Consider the following 21833-nt stretch of genomic DNA (forward strand, 5'->3'; position numbering starts at 1 on the left):
ACGATTTTGGCTGCCACGATTAAATGAGCATGATCGTCTGCGATATTAACGTTTAAAATACGTGCTCTGCTACATATCAAATCAAACGCTTCCTGAATCAGCCAACCACCAGGGGGCGAACGAGATGAGAGCTGTCATGCGCGCACCCTGTAGAAGTAGAAGAGTAGAAGAAGTAGAAGAGCCGAGAGACGAGAGCTTGAAGGACGAGTACTTGTGCTTAATTTATTTACACGCCGGCATGTCATGTCTGTCACTACATGGTCGCGCGTTTTCAATTCCCCTGCTCTCTTTATCGCGCACGGCGGTGTTCCGCCCCGATCCCGGCGCACGATGCAACAGTCGCTCACCTGCGAGTAGCACCCCCCCCCCCCCCCCCCCCCCCCCCAATAATCGGGCCCTAGGTCAAACGATATGTTCAGTGATGTGGCCCTCACAGGAAAAAGTTTGGGGACCCCTGCGTTTGAATAATACTAGTGCATTTGGAAAGTACAGAAGCTTAAATTGTAGGAAATATAAGGCAGTTTTCTGCGCTCACTAGGAGACAACGGTCTGTGTGACCTCTGAACCGGAACAAAAACAGCTGGGGCTCCGCAAGTGTTCCGGGAGGCTAGGCTAACTAGCTTAGCGGGAAAACAACAGCAGCAACATGCATTCTGCTACACACTTGAGGGCCATTCAGATATTAGATGTAAAAAAACGAACCAGTTGACTTACCAAATGCTGATCACATCCTCTTTTCTTTGTTGACAAAGAATTTAATCCCACGTTTAAATTCCAACTCACAAATCCGTTTCTCCTCCTCCTTCAGCCATTGAGTGTTAAAAAACAAAGCTAGGTATAAAAAAAAACTAAGCCTCTGACTAAGCCTCTGCTGTAAGTTTCATTTCACAATAGTCACGTGTTCGCCCACTGACCAATCACAGCACACGCTGCATCTCACTGCAGCGCTGCTCCTGCAAACTGAGCTGTGTGTTAATGCTGACGTGCTTATAGGCCAGCTAGCAGCTCTCGCATGTCAAAGAATACGCCTAACATGTCAAACTAAAGATCTGATTGGTTGAACACTATGACAATCAACAATATCGTCCCCATTCACTTAAACTGCACATGGAGGCACTGGTGAGTCTGCAGGCCTCGGGCCTCTCTTCTTACCTAGAGACACAGAGGTGAAATCTGATTGGATAAAAGCTCTACTTAAAACAAGCTGCACTGGAAGCAGAGCAACTGAGGAACACAGTAGCTGTGCAATGAGAACATAAGATAATGGGAACAATATTTTTATAAATTATGATACGTGTAGTGTATTTAAGAAAAAATATTAAATTATAAAATAGCCATAACTTTGTTATTCTGTTTAGGCCAGCAGAGAAGGCTTTGAAGGCCCTGACGGCCCGCCACTGCTTGGACGTGTCATGTAGACATGTGCAGCTTTGGTGCAACATGGGCATGGATGTGGACCGAGCTTAAGAGACACCATCTCTTTAATCTTAATCTTGTTAAAATGTTCTAATCAGACTGTGTGGACGTCTCTCTGCTGTTCTGGCTCATGCACGTGAACCAGCACAGAAAGCTAAATTGCCGTGTGAAGTGGAATATAAATCAGAGGACATGCTAAATAATAATTGCTCTGAAAACAGCTGAGAACGGGGAAGCATGACAACAACAGCTTAACAGACGGATAGACGCTTCTTCAGGAAATCATATTACTGTTTGAATGGTGCAGAGCGGCCTGGCATGAACACACAGAGCCACAAATCTGTGGCCAGAGGCAGATGGTTTGTTTGTTTCATTTGTACGATGGTGATAGAAATACATGATGAGAAATGTTGATGAAGCAGTTTACAGTATATTACATTGATTTAACGGCATGCCAGTTAAACAACCACATCATACAGTAAAATGTTGTTAGCAGCCTCGGCAGCCGAGTGTCTACAGCGCAAAGCTGAAAATTCACCCGTTCGTTTCTGGCCTTGGAACCTTGAATGTCATACACTCCACCCCATCATGCTATTCATTTTTCCCGTGACTCTCCCGGTTCAGTCATCAGTGCAGAAGATAAACAATAAAGCCTGTGTTCATACAAAAATTGAGGAAGAAGTTAACCCTCTGAACCCCAAGCAGTTTCACTGTTTTTTTGCTCCGGTCACATGTTTCTCTCTGTGGCCTTGATTTTCACTACAGTATAAAAGTCCTGCACCTCTATGGAAACAACACAGCCATGAAGAGAAGCAGAGATAACTCACTCTTTGCTATCTTTCTTTGATCATTTCTTTTACAAAAATTGGCAAACAATGGAATCTATAAATACACAAACATTTTTAGTTTTACCAATGCTGGAAACAAATGGGTCTACGAGTCATATACATTAAACTATTTACATTTGTACAGCCTCTCCTCTCTGCTCTGTGTTCAGCAGCCTGAAGTTCAGTCAAAGATTCACAGCATTGTTGTCACGTGACTGTTGGTCTCAAGTGAATCATGGCTTCTTAGTTGCGCTGAGGAGTTCAGAATTTAATGTTTTTTACAGGATCTGTTTTGAGCATAAGGTTTATTCGGGGCAAGATTTTAAATGAGACATGTAGAATAACATGTTTTTGCTGAAATGTCAGAATTTCAAGCTTAGTTACGGTTGCTTTTTCAGATGAAAGTGTCAGTCACACATGAAGTGTTTAAGAACCGTCGGAGAGAAGAAAATCTGACGATTATGACAGTATTCAAAGCTTCTGGCAATACAATGAACGGTGTCGTTTTGGCAAGTGTTTAAACAAAACATGCGTTTAGATCCCGCCGGATAACTAGAACTCTCAAGGTACAGTTTGGCATAAATATCCAGTCACCAAGCTTTAAAAGCTTATGGCTGGGTGGTACAGTGTTGAATCAGTTCTTTGAAACCGTGTTTTGTTCTCAACAATAAATAACAGCAATGTCCCAGTTCTTCAGTATAGACAGGTTTCAGTGGAACCGTTCTCAACTGTGTGTCTGTCTGTGAACAGAAGGAATTACATCCGTAATGGAAAATCCTCCACCTGGCGATTTACGTCCATGTTTGCTACCAATCAATGTAGGAGGTAGTGTTCCTTTTATGTTGTGAATGTGACTTTGGTGCAGGAGACAGGAGTTGTCACAGCACGGCTCACTACTTGACTGTTGCCTGATTTTACTGTTTCATTCAAACAGGTCTGGCTGTTAGTGTTGCCGTCTTGGCAACTTTCTTGCTATATTTAGCGTCTTTTGGAGCTAGTGCTGCTAGCTACTTTCATTGGAAAAGAGTTGGCAACACTGGGCTGTGTTTATTGGGGTTTTATTTGATATCGCTTGAGGCCTTCACACGCTAAGGGTGTTTTATTCATGCGATTCATTTGCATGTCAATATATTATTTGGAACGGTTGTTTTTATAATGAGTTCATAGAATGTGAATATTATGCGCAAAAATTATTTATTAACCTCAATCAATCCATTTTCTGGAGCTTTTTGCACCGCAAATTACGGCATCAACCAATCGAGTTGTGTGGAAGGGACATATTGCAAGTGTACAACAACAGGGAAGCTCTGTGGTCTGAACCAAGACGGTGCCAGACGCTGCTCTGGTTCAGTTTGGTCCTGGTGGTTGGTCCTCTGCCTGAGCGAATCTATTGGAACCTTTTATTGAAAAAGTCTTGCTGTCACTGTATGAATAGTTTTGATGCAAAAATAATCTCAGCCAAGTACAAAACCTGAAAACACCCAGTGAAGAAAAGATATAGTCCATATGCATTTGCTGATTTTGTTTTACTCTCAACATGGATGTCACCATTCTAGCCCCCAGTGTCATTATAAGCTTTTTTTTTTTACACTTGACACATCCTTGTTCCCCTTGGCTCAGAAAAGCCCTCATCAGTCTGCTAATGATCTTTCAGAATCCACATGTAAATGAGTGATACTCATCATTGGCAGCTTGAAACTCATTGAATATTCTATGTAACCAGAAGCATTCCCAGCTGAGCTGGAGCTGCTTTAGAGGCATAAAAAGACGCATTGTTCAGGGTGGTTAGGAAACCCAGTCGACTTGTTAGAAGTCACCCATCAGTTCTCCCAGTCCAGACTGGTTGATTAATTTAAAGGTCTGCTGTTTGAAGTCAGGCCAGCCAGTTTACATGGAAGTGTCTCACTGGCTATTTCTCCAAGAGAAAATAGAACATTTTGGTTAACACTGCTGTGTGTGATGTAACACGCTCCTGCTTTTAGAAAGATTTAGTTCTGATGACTGATGGACTCAACCAGACTTAGCCACACATAAATCATGTCCAGGGATACTCCAGGGTGGGTTTTGTACTCTAGATACACTCCTCTCTCTTCCTCCTCGTCTGCATAAGAAGTTTCTTTTTTCTTTTTGCACTTTAGTATAAAAGTGAATCATGCTTTAGTTGCCAGGAGTGGGTTCCATCCACTACAATAAACTATACATTTATTGGCTCAAATTTTTCTGAAATTAGGTACAGATGCAAACGTAAGCAAGATCTCCAAGCGCAAACTCAAATTGCCGTGACCAGCGATTCTAACTTAAAGCCAGGATTCTGGCTTCCCGGCTTTATAGCAACTGGCCCATTCCAAAAGGCCACGCCCCCTGACAACACTGCAAGCAGCAATACTGGGGGCCAAGCAATTGGCTCCTTCCAAACGGCCACATGCTCCGAACTGATGATGATAATAAAAGAGCAAGTGCTGCTCATTTTTGCCCATGGCCAGGTTAGGAACAAGCACATTTATGATTGAAACAGGCAACCTGCAGGACTGCTCCCAGTTCTACGTGTGAATAAATCGTGCTCATCTCCTGTGTACTCCATTTTAGCAAATTGTAACATGCATTATTCCCCTGGTGCTCTTAATAACTGAGTCAGCAGCTTCTAGGGCAAACAAAGTAATAAGAGACAAACAAACGGATCCATAAATTCCTAATTACCCACATCATCCAATATGTGAGTGGTGGAGAGGACAACAGGGTGTCCATGTAGTTCCTCAGCTCCACTCTGTGAAGACGAAAACAAAGCAAAGATTGAAGTGTGCTACAGAACATTGGCTCCCACTGTTCTCAGGAAACTATTTTCTTTGCAAGAATAAAAGTGCCATGAAGATGGATGTTCATCTGCACAGCAGAGAGTCTGTCCGAAAGCCTCAGCCTGCTGCACCCAGCTACTGAGAGCTAAATCCCTCTGAAGCTCATGACATGCTTTAAAAACAGTCCTTGGCCCTATCTGTTATTTGTTCCCCTTCCAAGTGTAAAGATTATGAGACAAAGACAATACACCTCATACAAGAACCATTATATATACAAATCTATTATGGGAAGTAACATAGTTATTTGTGTTCCAAGAAGTTTTTTGCTGTTGCTGTCTGTATCTCATGTCTCATGTTGGGGCCTTAAAGTGCATTTTCTGTGCTCAACCTGAGACCAAAGGAGCTGTTGTGAGCAAACAACTGTGGCACCAGAAGCCTATAACATATTGGTAAATTCCCCCAAAATGAAATGGCCACTAACCAGAACTTGAAGAATGTTTGCAGGATAACTTACAATTTCATCTAATGTACTCTTTTAGTTAACAAATGGAGAAATTGTCAATTATTTTATGGACCAAAAGAGCCCTTGGTCTATTGCCCTGTATCTGGTCTCATTTTAATGGATGAATCAGTTTGAATTTGTGGTTTTCCGTTGGAACCATGAAAAGGAGTTGACATAAATACTTGAAAACACTGAGTGTGGGCATAAATAGTAGCCCTGTGTGTATCAGCAGCTGCATTTTGCGCTGCTATGGCTATGGTGTGGTCAGCTGGGGTGGTTTCGATGTGCATGTTCTGCTGCTGCTTTAGTTTAGTGTCTCACATGCTTTTTTCAGTCCCATAATGAATTGGGTGTTTACAAACAATGCAGTGAGCCTTCCCTGCCTCGGTTAACCTGCTGAAGCAACTGAAGAGGACGGTGTGTCCCTCGACCTTCACCGTCTCCTCCACCCAACTCCACTTCCACTTAATCTCCACGCCTTCATCAACGGCCTTCACCTCTTCACCTACAGCTACCTTGGCCATCTTACCTTGTGTTTACGTGACAGGCAAATGGAGTGTGTATTTCTGCTGTTCTATAATTCTAACGTTAAGAGCCTGAAATCATTCAATAGTACCCCGACTTGAACTGGTGACAAATGAACAACCATGGGTTCTTTGTTGCTTTCTGTCAGCACTCGTTTACACAGCATAAAAAAGCAGTTCAGCAATCCAGCTAACGATATATTTGCTGTTTTTACAGCTGCTTCTTCTGAAAGTGTGAACACCTGCATGACAAAAGAAATGCCCACTTCCAAAGAATATACAAATCTGTAAAGACTTTATTTTCAATAGTTGCCATGCTTGATGGAAAGTGCCAGTGCTGTTTTTATTCACGTTGTCTATTTGTTTCTGGAAAAACTTGTCCACACAGAAGCAGAGAACACAAACATGTTCTTACATGAGGCCCAGTAACTTTGTTTCTGTTCTTATTCTTGTACTACAATCTGTATTATTGGGGTTATTCTTAAAGGACGTAACATGACTTCTTTTTCCACACAAAACAAAATTCAAACAATACAGAATCTAGAGTAAAGGCCCATCAGCACCCTGGTATAAATATCTTTTCAGTAGTTTATTTGTTTTCTCTGTTGACATTCTGTGTGCTGCGATCTAGAGCCTGACAGATACATCGTCCACTGCGCATCAGAAGCACACCTACGGCTATTTTCACTATTTTCTGCCGCACAAAAGATAATTCTGGTTGATTATTAAGAGAAGCAATCTGTACAAACAGAAAATGTCTCAGCACTCTAAACCCTCTGTGATACACCTGAGCTGTTGGTGTTAGTCCTTCAGAAAAGAGGCCGACGTGAAACAACTAGACAGAAGTAATGTTTAGTAGAAGAGGCGGAGATACTCACCTCTCCACCCACATATACTGGATTGCCAAGAATTGAAGGCAGCTGTGAGACAGGTCATGTTGTGACTAAGTGTTTAAGGTCACTGGCGAATGCGAAGGAAATCACCCGCTGCTGTAAAAATAGACAGGCAGGGTGAGAGAAACTATAAAGCAGAGTCAGATCAAGACTGACTCACACTGCATTGAAATGCACCGAACGTCGAGTAAATCTCTGAGTGGATTTGTTCTAAACTGGAGATGAAATGGCTGTTTGCTATTAGATTGACTATACAATGCTAATGAAGAAACGTACTTAGAAAGCCTTAACTGAATTGGGACAGTGCTCTCCATAATGAGTTGGCTGAATTGATTGGAAAGTGTTTACAGAAGAGTATTCCTTTAATAAACAGGCAATTCTCCCAGCAGATAATATCCCGTCCTGAAAAAAACCACTGAGGTCTGATTGTGCTATCAGTCACTTGATTACAGTCTGAAATATCTTGTTGATTCATCTGCTGCCTGTGGATTTTGGAACACACAGTTTGCTCTGTTAAGGATAAAAGAACTGAGATCATGAGTTGATCACGTCTATCTGCTATATGCCTTGCGGTTTTTACAATTGAGTTATTTCACTGATGATTTGTCAGAGTGGCATTAATGTCTCTGTACTGCAGTGACTACAATTAGTTTGAGGAGTTGAAAACATTGCACCTAGGATTATTCAATAAAGTTTTCTGAACTAAATGACAAAATATAGTTTGTAACTCCACTGAATGAGAATGGGCATTTCCCTTGCCTCTCAGCGGCTCTCAAGGTGGCCACCGCTGAGCCGGTAGCTAGAAGCTAATGGTGCTGGAATCACTAACAGTGCAAACAACAGCAGCAGTGCTTACAGAGCTGAACAGTGTGAGACCGCTTCCGAGGCTACGCCGTCCCGGGCCGTTTATCAGCTGTAACTGCTGTGAGGGCGCAGTGCAGAGCGACGACCCTGAGCTCGCCAGCGGGGCGCGCTCACATGCACGAACATGCACTCAGATAGATGTCTACAAAGCAAATAGAAGCTCTGATCACAACACACACAGAGGGAGAGCGACCTCATTCTCTGCTCAGCTAGACATTACTGCACTTTACTGTTACTTACAAGTTAAGGCATAAAAAAGGCTTTGTGAGGTTTGGGGAAAGTTTAGGTTTAAAAAGCACCCGTTGTTGAAGTTAGGGGAACTTTAGCTGATGCGTTTATACAAAACAACTTACATATGTGCATTCAACCATGTGAGTACTTAGGTTGGTCCCCTTAGTATTGAGGGAGTAGTAAGCCGGTCGGCAGTAGTAGAGCAAAGTGGAGGTGCTGGGGTCTACGCTTTGACCATGTGCTGGATGTAGGATGGGCCTGAGCCATTCACAGCATGATAGGCAAGAACCATAATCCTGAGTCAGATTCGAGCTGCCACCAGGAGCCAGTGCAGGGTGCAGTGGAGCGGGGTAGCGGGAGAGAACTTGGGTAGTTGAAGACCAGCCAGGATGTTGCGTTCTGAATAAGCTGCAGGGGTTGGATGGCAGTAAATTGCAGTAGCATAGGCACGAGATGCCATGAGCCTTACAAGCTTACAAGGTTCAGACGTAGATCCTCTCCAAGTTACCCATGCTGTCCTTGAGGTTGGATGTAAACGGGGAGAGTGCAGAACCCAGGTCGAGCTTGGTCAGAGATATAAGAAACCAATGTTTGTCGGGCACAGGGAAACAAACAGTGATCTCCTTTGTTAAAGTCTGGTGCTTTGTTCTGGGGGTCAGGGGGAAGTGTCTTCCTTTGCTTTCAGTTGACCTCCCCTTTCAATATCTTTGGTCTGTGGGAGGGAACAGACACAGAGAGAACACACTAGAAAGAACTCAGCCAACTGGTGAAATCAAATCAAGATTTATTGCTGAGGGATTGATTGATTTCTTTTATGGTCATTGATTGAGTTCAAACAGAGCTTTACTCTGTTGTCGGCTTTTTAATACTGGTTGCCGAATGAGTCTACAGAATACAGAAGTTTCAATTGAAGTCTTTCACAACCACAGGCAACACAATGCCTTAGTTTCTGTACTGATACCACAATATTGTGTTTTTCTACACCACACTTACTATTCATTTTATAAGTTTTCCCCTAACAACTCCAACTCCAACATTTTCGTTTTACACTTTGATACATTTCGGAATACATTTGTGACTGTGAGATTGAAACAGCAGTCTTTTGAGATTATTGTCATTTTCATAATATGTCAAATTAAATATAGATCATTATTATGTATTTATTTAAACCTGAAAACCATGCCAGACTTTTCCAGCCCTGAATAGTTCCTGTAGCTCTCAGAGTGCTTGAAATGGTTCTTGGTTTCGAGACCGGTCTCAAGACCACTTTTTGATTGTGTTCCTCGGCCTTGTCTCGGTCTCAGACAAAGAGGACACTGGATTTCATTTCAAGACCGGTCAAGACTACAACTGTGGGCATATCGCTAAACTGCCGGTGCATCGCCTGATTTATTTAACATCATTACTCTGACTACTCATAGAAAACAAAGGAACCTGCCCACACATATAATGATTATTTTATCACGACGTTTCTCATGGTACATTTATACACACACACACACACACACACACACACACACACGCACGCATAAACAGTATATATGGCAATAAAAGAGGTGAATGAAGAAGAATCTTCATTTGTTTTCTGTGGGTGGTTTAATGGGAATGTGGACAGATCAGATCAATTTAAGTAGTGCAAATGATTTGCATGACACATCATATCAAAGGTGTGTCATGCAGTGTGGGACTGGTTTGATCTTGGTCTGGTCTCGCCCTGCCTTGCTCTCGGTTTTGACCTGGCCTCAACCCCATAATGTTTCTTGTCTCGGTCTAGATACACTCTGCTCTTGATAATAATTGGTCTCGGTTTAGGTGGTCTTAACTACAACACTGGTAGTTCTACCAGGTTGCAGCCCCAAAAGTCTTCACCAATCAATGTGGTCAAGCAGCCTGTATTTCAAAAACTTTTTACACCCGGTGGTATGGACACATTTTGGTCGGTCCTCAAAAGGTTTGAGTTACAAATTGCACCAAATAAATAGGATAAATATGTTCTAAACTAGTAATTAAGGAACTATAGAGTTGAGTCCTTTCATTCTACAGTCAAAGTAACTGATTTAAAATGTGTATACAGGCCATTTGATGACTATTTGAAAGATGACTTCGAATATCCAGACCACTAAACTTAATGTCAGGCTGATCTGACATGGCACATTTGAAAAAGGATCACAATAACATCAATTGCATCAGGCATTCCCCCTAAGATCTCCCATCTGCCCAGAGATGGGTCTGTGGTCAAGTCCCCCGAGCCTTCAATTCCAAACACCTTTGTTAAATTAGGACCTCACATATTCAAATGCCCCATCTCTGTTCACCGCTGTAGTCAGCAGTCCAGTCCACACATCAGCTGTGGGGGGTTCTCCAATATTGCTGCATGGTGCTGTGCTTAAAAAGGCAATGAGAGGAAGAGTGGGAGGCAGGGGGAGAGTTTAAGGCTTAGCTGAAAGCCAAGAGAGACAAGCCACTCTAACCTCTGCATTATAATCACACACTCGGCACATTATCATCCTCATTTGTAATAGCCCAGTGACCCTCTCTTAAGAATCTATCCATGGATCTCAATATGGCAGAGGAGATAATGGAACACACTAATTCACTTTCCCACATGACAGATTGAGTTGCTTTTGTTCTGGGAAGGTTTTGATGCAGCTGCAGTAGGTTTGGAAGCAGCAGCAAGGCATACGACCGGATTGTAGTTGAAAATGTCCCTTTCAATCTAGCAAAACATATTATGAAATCAGTCATCAGGCTTTCCCAATAGTCGAATAAAAATGCATGTCATTCAGTACTATTGTTATCTAAGTCTACTTCAAAGTTGTCCTCATCTGATACATTATGATAGATGAGTATTGTATTCTCCTATTGATCATAAATAATAACAGACATTGATATTTTAGACTTTATGAAAAAACCCGCATTTTGAAGATGTGTTATAGCTCTGGCTAGTGTCTGCAGGTCTTCCTCTCAGGCTGTAGGTATAATACTCACCAATCAGAGGCTACAGCAGCAGCCTGTATGTAGCCTAAGAGGCAAAACCAGTTAGATAATCTCTCGCTGTTCCTTGTAAAGCATAATGACGTGGTAATAAGCGGCAAACATTGACAAAGGAACTCCTCTCTTCTGGATTTTACACAGTACAAAGATTCCTATTAGAGAGATTTTACACATACTTTACCGGTCCCGTCAGAGAGACTAGAGACAAAGTTGAAAGTATTTTAAAAACCTTAAAGATTTGGGGCTTTTGAGAAAGCATTCGTGGCGGGAGCTCCAGAATGCCAAACCCCTTCTCGACCTATAGAGGACCCATCCTGACGGCACCAGTGTGGATTCTGTGCTGACTTGAGGGTTTTATACAGATCAAAAGAAATACCATGACGTCAACATTTCTTTTGAAGACTGCTGTTTTGAAGCCCAGGTTCCGTATTTTGGTCGTCTCCATCTTCCACCGAATAAGACAAGTTTTAGGTGACTGAAAAGGTTACAATTAACTTTCATGATCGGAAAACACATACCCTGCTAAATGGACCATCATTTACTAAATGAACTTCATGCTGTATTGAAGAAGATATTGTGGTAAAAATCTCTTACTCTGCGCTCAACCTAAAATGCTCTTGATCCAGCGTTACGTCTCTGTGTTCAGATTTGACTGAGTTGAGTTATGACTTGGAAAGGATTCTAATTCCCAAATGTTCTCTACTGACACCCTAACTTGTGACTTTGCATTTTAAATAGAGAAGTACGTTTCTACCACGTATTTTGGAGTTTGCATCTATTAGCCTTATGAGAAACTGCATTTTAAGGCACTTAGTACATTGGCTGAACCTTCAGCTGGGGTGGTTGCTGCTTGGTTTGCGGTGTTGTCTATAGCTTTTCCCAAAATGACTGCCATGTATCACTGTGGACTGTAGAGGCTGGAGGTTTCATTCATGCTTCAGTGGCTGAAAATGAAATACTCTGCTCCCCTCCGTCCCCGGAGTCTCTTTGTACTGGCAAGCTCTTCTGTTGTTCAGATGTAAGCCCCTATTTCACTTTCCTGTTGAATCGTGTTGCCACTGCAGGTCCAATTAACTTGTAAATGGAGACATATCGACACAATGAGCGTTATTGTGAAAGCGGTACCCTGAGGAGGGCAATCTGACCAGCAAAGCCTTGCTCAAATATTGGTTCAATGTCAGTGTCTTTCCTCTGCCTTGCAATGCTGATGGAGATAGATTATGGTCCTTACATAGATTGGTGTGAAATTAAATTAGTCAGAGTCTCAGGAAGAGGGATGAAGGAAAAGGATGAGAGGAGTGAGCAAGTTCGCCCCTGACCAGAGGAACAGATGAGTACATAAGCAGCACGGGTCACCCTGGCTCTGTCATTTTGACTTAGCCACCGGGGAATAGCTCCACAATGAGGGAGATAGAGAGAGAAGGCAGGGAGCTAGTTAAAGGACTAAACAAGCAGCACATTGTCACCGTGGCCCTGTCAGCTTGTGTTATAGCCAATGAGAAAGTGGGACAAATGGCCCGTGGCTGTCACAGTGCTGCTCAGGCCTTTTGGAAATCAGATGGCCCTTCAGCCATTTCTCGCCATTCTCAGTGTTATCACAGGCAATGCGCTGTGGCTTTTAAAGTGAATGACCGACACAAGTATGTGAGGCCAATAAAGACAGCCGTAAATATAGGATAATGGTAACTTTACAGGAACTGCTGTGACCCTAAGTGGCATTTAAAGGATCATGGCACATGGAATTTCCCCTTCATTTCCCAAGATTTGCTTTAAAGATTGCTTTATTTAGTTGTTACTTTTGTGATAAAACCCTTGAAATGTCTAACACGATTGCATTAATACTGGATGCTAAAGAAGTAAAAGGTGCTGTCAAACCTAACCTGAGTAGTTAACCTGTTCTCGTCAAATGCTGATGCCTGGTCAGTGTCTGAAACCGCCGCACAGAGGCACCCTCTAGCGTCTGTATGAGACGCATCGGGCTGTCAACTAACTCCAATATAAATGCAGCCGCTTCATTTTAAGAAGGTCAGAGCCAGTGACGTATTTAGAGAAGGTTTGCATAAGGTGGAGGAGAGATGGGTTGAAGAAACACAGGACTTTCACCCAGGAGACAGCTGTTCCCGTGTGAAGTGACGTTACCTTTTTTTACCTTACTTTTGATGTAACTTCCTTACTTTACTAACGCCAGTTAATAGTTATTTTGACCAGTGTGCAAAATACATGTTGGCAAACGGATCCACACTACCTGGTGCATTGGGTCAAATTTGTCCAAATGGGTCCGTTGAGGTCCACAAACAGAAGTGAAGACAGGCGCTCTTTGTGTCGTCCCCTCTCTTTCTCTTTGCCTCTTCCAGTCTATTGATCTTGCCTATACTAATGGCAAACATTTAAAAAACTGCCCATTTCCTAAACTTATCTAAGTGCTTTCGTTGTGTAAGTAAACCAGAAAAAAGATGTCTGCAAGTAACAAGCACAGTATGTTTCCTGCCCCACCATAGAACTGTGTGGTCATAGATGTGTCATATCAGCATGAATCCAAGAGATGAACTAATGAATCCATCTGATGATAATGAACTGTTCAAAAAATCATCTTAGATGATATATACTCATGCAGGATAATGTGGTTGCTATGACAACTCGTGCACAATACCTCGGGGGAGTTTTTACATTTAGAGTGGAAAGCAGTAAAAACAGAGATGTGTTGAGCTTGTGTCGTCCTCCGTGTGTTTATCGATTCCTCATTAAAAAAAAAAGTCAGTGTAACCATAACAACCACACAGTAAGTTTCCCCTAATATAAAGGCAGAAGATGCCTCTTTTGTTCCTTTTCCACCACTTGCCTGTATACAAGGCCCCATTCAGCCTCGACAAGTAATGATGATAATCACTTCTTTGTCTTCCTGAGCTATTTGTGTTAGCAGAGAGGAGGAATAAATAAGCCGGGCAACCTGAACAGTCTTGAAATTGGATTTTCCTCTGCAGGTCCATGTAGCACTGATGATGTCACATGACCTGTAGTAGTGGAGTGGGTTTAATCAACATAAATACGGTGAAGTGATTCAATTGCATTACTACTTTAATTAACCTGCACTTGTTCAAATATGCATTTTAATTTAAAAAGAAATAGTTTTTAAGAAAGTATTAGTTTTCACAGTGCAACACAACATGTAACAAATAAAGATTTATATACTGTATATATATATATATGTTGTTTTTTAGTTTTGTAGTTATAAAGAAAATACATTTTACACCAGGAACATGGTAATAAATGTTTAATGCAAAAGAAATTCCTTTTATATGTATGTATATACTAGATAAACAGAATTGAGTATATATATAGATCGGTCACGTTGTCACCAATACCCAATGCAGCTCGTTGACATTGGCCTGATATCTGATATCAATATTCCTAATCCAATCCAAGCCATAGTCAAAGTCTTCTTTATCAAGTTGACCCCGGATGCCATATATTTCATGAGCATTGCAGCTCTTTGGTAATGTCTTGTCTTATTTTAAGACTGAACCTTCACTTTAACAGATAGGAACCAGATTCCATGTCTGTACATAATCACACGGTGCAGAGACGTGATGGACTGGAAGCACCTCGTCATGGCATCACTTCATCACACTGAAGAGACTCAGAGAGACCATTGTCGTTTAGAACTGGAGATCTACAGCCCTGTTACAACCTGACATCCAGATACAATCCACATGCATCTCGTGTCCTGTCTGTTTACGGCTCAAATGAATGACACTCAGCTGCCAGCAACGAGCTCTCTGGTGTTTGCATTCAAGGGTAATTCGTCTCGCTCTGTTCCCGTAATGCACATCACTTTCACTCCAAATATTAACTACTGTCAGAAAGATGCCAAGTGTTGGGGAAATCATGATTCGTTGTGCAATTTTCCTTTTCAAAATACACGAGTGGATGTAGTCTGCAGCTGAGGAGCGGCTGCTGTCAGTGCCGACAGGGCTGTCAGGCTGAACTGCCAACAGACACTTGATCACTTAAATGTGTGTAACTCACAGAGAACTCATGTTCAGCCTGTGTTTTCCAACAAGATCTGACCTGCATGGCGCCTTGGTAACGCCAGACCTGATCATGGTCTCCAGTCGATCTATTTGCACAGAATGAAGGTGTGGGTGTCTGCTCTGTGGCTAGCCAGTTAACACTAGCACTGTTAGCATTCTGTTCAGTTCCTGATGTCTTGGGCTGAGTCTGTCCACCAATCAGAGGCTTTTTTCCTGGAAAAAAGATGTGTATTTGCAAGTTCAGTCAGTTCAGTTTTTGTAGTTTCAGTTTTCCTCTCCTCCTCGTCTGCCCCCCTCAACAGTCGACCCGAATAAATCACCGTGGCTGCGCCTGAGTGCGTGGCAGCGCTGTGGGTTTCAGCTCGGGGCCTCAGTACCCATCATCAGCACACACACACTGGGCGCTGCATGTGCGCAGTCGCACGCACACTTGGACGCACCGTGCTGTACTCGGTGACCGGACTTCATGCGTCTGGGTGTTCAGCCAGGTGGAAACATTCAGACCGGGCAAGGTCAGGGGGTTGTCGGTCCAAATCCCAGTGAGGGGAACCTGTAAATTAAAGATGAATCCGTCCAAGCTGGAAGCAGGAGACACGGGGGGCATGGGGCACATCCTGGAGACAAGCAGCCACAATAGTGTTTATCGTGTCCTATTGTGGGCCTCTGGTCATGGCGGCTTACTGAGAACACCATTTTCAGCCAGAAGTGTCAATCCAGCCCCGCAGTCTGGCCATCGCTGCCTCACTGCTGTGAAAATGCTTGTGTGGCTCTGCTTCTTCAGAGAGCCGTTAAAAACGGCCTGCTGACACAACTACACTGGGATTATCAACTCCCTCCAACTGCCCAGCCCTCTTTTTTCAAGGCTTGGTAAATGCACCACACCTGCCTTTTGAGTAAAAAAAACGCACCTCATTTCTAGATACAGCCACTTACTATGGTGGCATAGTGGCTCTATAATGTTGGTACGTTTATATTTGAACTTAAAGTCAAACTCCATATTCTCTGCTCCCTTCAGAAATCAATCTAGATGAGTGAAACAATGATTTGTCCTTTTACACGCCAAAGCTGGTATGATGCCAGGTTCTTCTCCTACACTTCGTAACGGAAAGTAATGAACTATGATTTGTATATAACCTGCCTTGCATAGAGAGAGAGAGAGAGAGAGAGAGAGAGAGAGAGAGAGAGAGAATTGCTTGAGATGAGGTGATGTGGACTCTAACAGAAGGCTGCATCATTTTACTGTCATTCTTTTTCTTTCTGTGACTTTACAGAAACATATTGTATTATATTACTTGTTATTTACAGGAATATCTCTGTGAAATAATTCAGAACATGAACACCTTTTCTGAAGAAAGCTCACATTGCAAAGGTTACATATCTATCGCCTTTTTCCTCCCTACTTCCTATAAAGCATGCCAGAAGAGTCCGCTAGACCTAAGTGCAGTTTACATTAAAAGGGTTCTGGGTATGGAAGTTCAGATTTTTTTGCACTAACTTTTTTTGAAGGTGCTGGTATGTGAAGTCGTATTTTGTATCTTTTTAAGATTTTTAAATGTAACTGGTCACCATAGCTCAGATCTTTAAAGGTCTTCTTAACCTGCAGTGAATCCTGAAACCCACCAAACCGAGAGGGAACATGCTTCTTAGCTACAAAAAGGCCATGCCAGGAGAGATCAGCTTGACAAAACAACTTGTACTTGAATCCATGGGCTAAACTTTGAAAATATCAAAATGTATTACAAGAGAAGATGGAAACAAATGTGGCTTTAGTGTGACATCTGTCACACAGCATTTATGTGCAGAAGACTATAATTTAGAGAAGCAGGTTTTACTACGCTTCAGCTCTTTTGACTTCCACATTTACCTCGCTTTATACACAAAAACCTTGACAAGCCTGTCCCTCACAGAATGTCAGATCCTAAATGTTTGGACCAAATCTTTTTGAACTTTGGCTTTCGAAGCAACAAAAGAGCCATTATTATAATAATTGCTTTTCTTTACACTTCACCTGCTTTCACCTATTACACGTCAACTGACACTTCAATTTAAGAAATGAATGGTGCTTCCACTTCAACTTTCACACATGCTGAGAGAGCAGCATGTCTCTTTCTCAACTGACACTTCAAATGCTTTCGGACGTCACACGTCACCAGCTTTCATATCTAACCCTGCGACACTTCAACTTCTTGCATTTCATAGTATTTGATGAAAGTTAATCTGTTTTCAGTAAACACCAACCAACAGTTCAACTGATTTCAGCACTTTGACTTCCACTGCAATTTAAAACTCTGATGAAACAACTTCTTTCATCGCTTACATTTCAACTGACACCTCAGTTACTTTCGATGCTCACTTCAACTGATACATCAAACCATAGACTGTATAAAGATGGACGACGCATATCCACTGAACAAAATTAAACCAAAATGAGCTGCATACAGGTGCTGCCATCTTGGACATTTGGAGCCAGAGTCTGCACAGTATAGTGATCGGGGAAGGGATTGCTTGTTAGCGTGAGAGCTACCTAGCTGCTGCCTTAGCAACAACTAACCATAATATCTCCAGAAATACATTCATGATCAAATTGACACATGTTCTAGTACACAGAATCGTGATTCGTGTTTCAAATATGTGTGCTTCTGCTATGAGCAGGTACGATGGTCCTACAGCGCTGGCTAACCCTACTGTCAGTGGAAATGTTGCTAAGCTAGCTAGCGACACATTCAGTGACTGCATGAACCATAGACTGTATAAAGATCTTGATATGCTGGTACTCTGGATATGAATATCGTTTATTGTATAAACAGTCTATGTTTTGAGACTGACAGATAAAGTTACATCTCCTCTTGATGTTCTTATACTAGATACATTTACTGACCCTCCAGCTTCACTACTTCACTCAGAGCAGCTGTGAATCATGACGTCACGCCCCCTCTTTATAGCATCAAATAACCAATCAAAACACTTGAACATACATCAGCAGGATAAGACCTAAAAGAAATATATTTGACGTGTACTTTGATTTTTTTACCGTGAATTTTTTTAGCTAACACCAATGAGTAAAATAATGCAGCTTGGTCAGTATCATAAAGCTTCAAACTATGACGCTCTATCTACCCCTCTAGCATCAGCTTTGCACATGTTAGCGTCTTTTCAAATGATCTTTCGTCTTCACAGGAAGTACATTTTAGGCAACAAAACTACTTCGTTAGCTTCCTGGTTGGCACTAATTTGACTAAGTGTGTGACTACCGGTTGAGATTAAACAAACATCTGAAAACTGTTATTTTATTTCAAGACATTGAACTGTTTTAACTGCATATTCTCAATCAAGCATCATTTTTTCTACTGCATGCATGTTATTTTGCCTTTGTTTTATTTCCCTCTTATGTAACCATGTTCCAATTTATCTTGGTCACACCGACGTGTTACATAAGTGAGGATGTTATTATTAAGTTATGTTGTTTCACCACTGTTGGAGCAGCAGAAGCTCAGCAGACGTGCAGTAGATGCAGCCTCCTCCGGCTGCAGAGTGAGTTGTTGCTTTTTCACAGTTTATGCAACCCCAAACCTCTTTTTTTATTATTTGTTGATTCGGAGCTGCTCTGCTGTTTTGCCCCGCTGGTTCGACCATGCCCCGTCTCGGCACGGTGGAGAAATGAGACCGAAAAAGCAAACAGGCCTTCACTCTCGCTGTTCCCCGTCAGTTTATAGATTTTCATTTAATTTGAAATGAGGCCGTCTGCAGGCTTGCTGCGTTAAGTGCAAACGGTATTTGAAGTTCCCTTTCTGTTGGTTTTCCTCTGATTTTTTCATCTTCTTCTTCCTTTAACCTTTTGGACCCTAAGCCTTTTTTTAGGCCTTTTCTCGAAAATTGTAACCCATACAAAAGAGACTACAATTCTGTAACTACAAGGTCTATTTTAAAAATGTTGATGCTTGAATAACACTAGGGATTGTGAGATTTGATGAGATGAGTAAATATTGTGTATATGTTACTGGTTAATAGTAGCTGAAGACTGAACACAGCAAACAGGGAAAATTCCCAAGTTCGTCTGAAGAAAAAGCACTGTAATTTATTAAATAAGGCCCTGGCTAGCCTAAAAACATTCCCAATTCATAGCACAAAGGGTGCAGGAACCTCACAAAAAGATTTGGTGTAAATAAAGTGAAGCAAACCCCAATTATAGGTGTTTATCTAAAAAAAAACATGCGAAATTCTCATTTTATATAATTTATAATTATATATTTCACTTTATTTGTCACTCATATTGTACAATCTATCCTAACAGAGCTGTTTGGCATCATTTTGGCATAATTCTGACCCATTTTGACCCATTTTGACCCATTTTGACCCATTTTGACGTGTCATATCTCTCCTGGATGTCTCTGTCTGTTTGTCTGGAGCCCTTGCTCAGCCTGTGGTTGGTGGATCTTGTCATGTGACATCTCATTAGATCCAGGTGCTCAAAACGAACACACTCGTGTGTTTCATGAAGTGATTGACAGAAGTTTGAGCCAATAAAACTCCAAAACCGTGCAGCGGTCAGCCCCCAAGCCCCAAGCCCCTGTATGATTCGCCGCCGGCATTCTGACCACCATTTTGGCTCAGATGAATGGAGAAACTCCATTTTAAGTTCCAGACGTACCTACTGAGCAGACGAACACATTACTAATAAGGAATAATTGCGGATTTCACCGTTTTGGCCCTCAAAACCGTCTCAAGGTATGATACAGTTATAATATTTTCGCAGTGTGGGAGTTGTGCTTTCTGTGGCTTGTTGGCTGTAACTCCTGAACGCTTTGACGGAGAGTAATTTGGAAGCTACCGTTGAACTCTGTGTGGAATGCTAATGTTGTTAGCGGTGTGATTTGCCGGGTAAGATGCTATGCCCGAGATTCACGAAGCATTCTCTGAGTTGTTGTCTTGCCGGCTGTGGCGATATTGTGGCGAATCTTCTTAGTTAGTTAGTAGAATAGTTTATAATGGTGTTTGTAGTGTGTAAAATGGTTAACGTGATTACATTAAGGAGACTTTTTTCGATAAAAAAAAAAAAAAAAAAATGTAATTTCTTTTTTTAATGTCTTTAAGAACTTTAATTTCTACGACGCTCTCTTCGATTAAAAATCTCGTAAACCCCAAATGGGGCTCGCTCGGGTCCAAGAGGTTAATATTGTGCTGCTCTCTCAGCATGTGTGAAAGTCCTTGTTTATTTGCTATATGTAATGCATTATTCAGTTGGATCAAATCCATATCAGGGTTCCCTGTGGTGGTGCGATTCCTGGATAGAGGTAGCTGTGTTCAGGGATTTTCAGACAGTCACATACCGTCTTTCAGAAAGTCATTGACTGTCAGGTGATGTTATCAAATGGTTCACTCTGCAGGAATACAGTAGAACTTTTATTGCCACTTGTTTCGTGCATTCAGCTTATGACATAGTATTAGATTTCACCTCCTGAATTGAATTGCAAGAAGACTTGAAACTAGAGATTGAGACCATAAACTCATGTTTACAATGTTTACTGAGGTAATAAATCAAGAGAGAAGTAGAGTCATTTTCTCATAGACTTCTATACAACCAGAGGAGTCGCCCCCTGGTGGACGTTAGAGAGAATGCAGGATTAAGCCACTTTCACATTGGCTTCACTTTTCAGAACCAGAGGTTGTTTTTTTAAACCTGGTTTTAGACAAGCTGTACAGATTTGTTTAGGAGGCTTCTCATGTATTTGAACAATCAATTTCTAAAATGGTATGAATTTAAGGTTTTAAATGTCCTTTTAGATTTCAAAGACTACAGTTGTTTCCTTTCTTAAGATTGTTTTGAATAACTCCAAAATGGATTTCATTTATTTAACATGAATAAATATGTGATCGTGGGCTCCCGGTGCTGCTCCATGTAAATATTACAGGTAGTCACTTAGATGAGGGGAAGATGTGTGAGCGTTGGTGACTGCTCTGGAGAGAGCTTCTGAACCCTGGCTGGACTGCTGTCAGGACTTTGTCTGTGGTAATGCCGAGCAGTTTAAATGTACTGGTGGCTGCAGTGTGATGGAGAACTGTTGCCGGTGCTATGAGGCTGGCAAGCTGTGGAGCTGTTGAGCTGTTGGCAGCAAAGTGCGGCAGCTGTCACCTATTGACATTGCAGCGATTTTGGTATCACAGGTGCATACAAATGATGGTTTAAAATTCTCACTGAAGTGTCCGGTTGCCGATGTTTATCTTGCAGAATTTTTTAAAACATAAACTTTAACTTTTTGAGTGTGTTGCAACATGCAAGAGGGGCTCTCCAGCATTGCAAATCTAGACTACCTTTCATGAGCTCAGTGTTTGCAGTGAGATGCACGTTTGAGAAACATTCAAAGAGAAGGGATTCAGATCTGCATTTCATTTGTTGAAATGACTATGCATGCATGTGAGTCTGTCTGTTGTATAATCACCTGGACATAAGAATCATTGTGTTTTCGTTACATGAGTCGTTTATACACACTGAGCGGGTCTTCTTCACAGAGCCGGCCTCCATGTTTCTACAGTGATCCTGAACAGACAAACCAAACGGGAGAAGTTTCAGTCGGTTGCAATCTGCAACCTCAGCGCTAGATACCGCAAAATACCACACACTGCACCTTTATTCTATACTCCTTCCTATGTGCCATAGAGCTACACTGCTGTTAATACAAATTAAAATGAAACACATCAAACACATCAACTGCTCCTTCACTATCATGAACACACACCTTATGCCCCACAAACACCGTCCTG

General features: G+C 41.9%; 1 protein-coding gene across 1 annotated transcript in view; it reads left to right on the forward strand.

Annotated features, from left to right (window-relative positions):
- Positions 1-21833, forward strand: part of LOC306712455 (phospholipid phosphatase-related protein type 5-like) — a gene marked incomplete at both ends in the record, with an annotated part of 70101 nt that overhangs the window by 4413 nt on the left and 43855 nt on the right. The window lies entirely within an intron of this gene.

Source organism: Pholis gunnellus, assembly GCF_910591455.1.
Source record: "Pholis gunnellus genome assembly, chromosome: 20".
Lineage (NCBI taxonomy): Eukaryota > Metazoa > Chordata > Actinopteri > Perciformes > Pholidae > Pholis > Pholis gunnellus.